Raw genomic sequence first — 2,500 nt, forward strand, 5'->3', positions numbered from 1 at the left:
CTCCTCCTTCTCCTTCCTCTCCCTTCTCCTCCTTCTCCTCCTCTCCCTCCTCCTCCTCCTCCTCCCTCCTCCCTTTCTTCTTCTTCTCTTCCTCCTCCTCCTCCTCCTCCTCCTCCTCCTCCTCATCCTCCTCTTACTCCTCCTCTTCCTCCTCCCCTCCTCCACCTCCTCCTCCTCCTCCTCCTCCCTCCCCCTCCCCCTCCCCCCCTCCCTCCTCTTTCCCTCCTTCTCCTACCTCCTCCCTCCCTCCTCCTCCTCCTCCTCCTCCCTCCTCCCCGCCTCCTTCCTCCTCCTCCTCCCCCCCTCCCTCCTCCTCCTCCCCCCCTCCTCCTCCTCCTCCTCTTCCTCCCCCCCTCCTCCTCCTCCTCCCCCTCCTCCTCCTCCTCTCCCCTCCTCTTCCTCCTCCTCCTCCTCCTCCTCCCTCCTCCTCCTCTTCCTCCTCCTCCTCCTTTTCTTCCACCTGCTCCTCCTCCTCTTCCTCACCTCCTCTCCTCCTCAGATCCTCCTCCTCCTCCTCCTCCCTCCTCCTCCTCCTCCTCCTCCTTCCTCCCTCCTCCTCCTCCCCCTCCTTCCTCCTCCTCCTCTTTCTCCTCCTCCTCCCTCCTTCTCCTCCTCCCTCCCTCCTCCTCTTCCTCCTCCTCCTCCTCTTCTTCTTCTTCTTCTTCTTCTTCTTCTTCTTCTTCTTCTTCTTCCTCCCCCTCCTCCTCCTCTCCTCCTCCTCCTCCTCATCATCATCATCTCTTCTCACCTCCTCCTCTTCCTCCGCATCCTCCTCTTCCTCCTCCTCCTCCTCCCTTCCTACTCCCGTTCCTCCTCTTCTTCCTCCCTCCTCCCCTCCCTCCTCCTTCCTCCTCCTCCTCCTCCTCCTCCTTCTTCCTCCTCCTGCCTCCTCCTCCTGTTCCTCCTCCCTCCTCCTCCTCCTTCCCTCCTCCTTCCTGCGCCTTCCTCCTCCTCCTCCTCCTCCTCTTCCTCCTCCCCTCCCCTCCTTTCCTCCCCTCCTCCTCCTCTTTCCTCCTCCTCTCCTCCTCCTCCTTTCCTCTTCCTCCTCCTCCTCTCCTCCTCCTCCTCCTCCTGTTCCTCCCATCCTCCTCCTCCTCCTCCCCCTCCCTCCCTTCCTCCTCCTCTTCCTCCCTCCTTCCTGCTCCTTCCTCCTCCTCCTCCTCCTCCTCTTCCTCCTCCTCCCTCCTCCTCCTCCCTCCTCCTCCTCCTCCTCCTCCTCCTCCCCCTCCTCCTCCTCCTCCTCCTCCTCCTCCTTCCTTGGCGACAGGAGGTCCACCTTGGCAAGCGCAAGGTCGGGCATCAGGTGACCTTCCTCGTATGACATGCCGGTCCTGCCGGGGTTCTGAGTGATCCGAGAGACACGCACCTTGGCATGGACGGGAGGGGGGAGGGGGGAGGGAGGTGGGGTGGGGGGGGGGGGGTCTTGACTCTTTCTTCTTGATGTCGTCTTTTTTTGTGTTTTTGTTTTTGTTTCGTTTGTTTTCTTTGGTGTGTATCTTGTGTTTCGTTCTTTTCTCTCTCTATTTTGTCTCTCCCTCTTTGTTGTACTCTCTTTCTCTTCGTTTCTTTCCCGCCTCTTTCTATCTCTATCTTTCTATCTATCTATCTCTATATCTATCTATTTATCTATCTATATCTCTCTTCACTCCCTCACTTTCACGCCCTCATTCTCTCTCTCTCTCTCTCTGTCTCTCTGTCTCTCTGTCTCTGTCTCTCTCCCTCTCTCCCTCTGTCTCTCTCTGTCTCTCTTTGTCTGTGTGGTCTCTCTCTCTCTCTCTCTCTCTCTCTCTCTCTCTCTCTCTCTCTCTCTCTTTCTTTCTCTCTCTCTCTCTCTCTCTCTCTCTCTCTCTCTCTCTCTCTCTCTCTCTCTCTCTCTCTCTCTCTCTCTCTCTCTCTCTCTCTCTCTCTCTCTCTCTCTCTCTCTCTCTCTCTCTCTCTCTCTCTCTCTTCCTCCTCCCTCTCTCTCTCTCTCTCTCTCTCTCTCTCTCTCTCTCTCTCTCTCTCTCTCTCTCTCTCTCTCTCTCTCTCTCTCTCTCTCTCTCTCCCTCTCTCTCTCTCTCTCTCTCTCTTTCTCACACTCCAGCTCTTTTTTCTTTTCTCATTTTTTCTAGCGTTGGTTAGCGGCGAAACATAATAACAGATTTTAAAATCACAAGTTGGTCCGTCGAATTTCAGCGATCAATATTGCGAAAGCCCTTGATTCTGGAAATACCTCGTTTGTTTTATTATCGCTATTATTATTACTATAAAAAATACATTGCAAACATGCATGTCGAGACACATGAACGGGTGTATACAGACACATACTCACTGGTATACAAGTATACACTCACAAAGACCTTTCCACACATATATACACACACACTTTTCTCTTTCTCTCTCTCTCTCTCTCTCTCTCTCTCTCTCTCTCTCTCTCTCTCTCTCTGTCTCTCTCTCTGTCTCTGTCTCTTCTCTCTCTCTCTCTCTCTCTCTCTCTCTCTCTCTCTCTCTCTCTCTCTCT

This window comes from Penaeus vannamei, chromosome 7, assembly GCF_042767895.1.
Source record: "Penaeus vannamei isolate JL-2024 chromosome 7, ASM4276789v1, whole genome shotgun sequence".
Classification (NCBI taxonomy): Eukaryota; Metazoa; Arthropoda; class Malacostraca; order Decapoda; family Penaeidae; genus Penaeus; species Penaeus vannamei.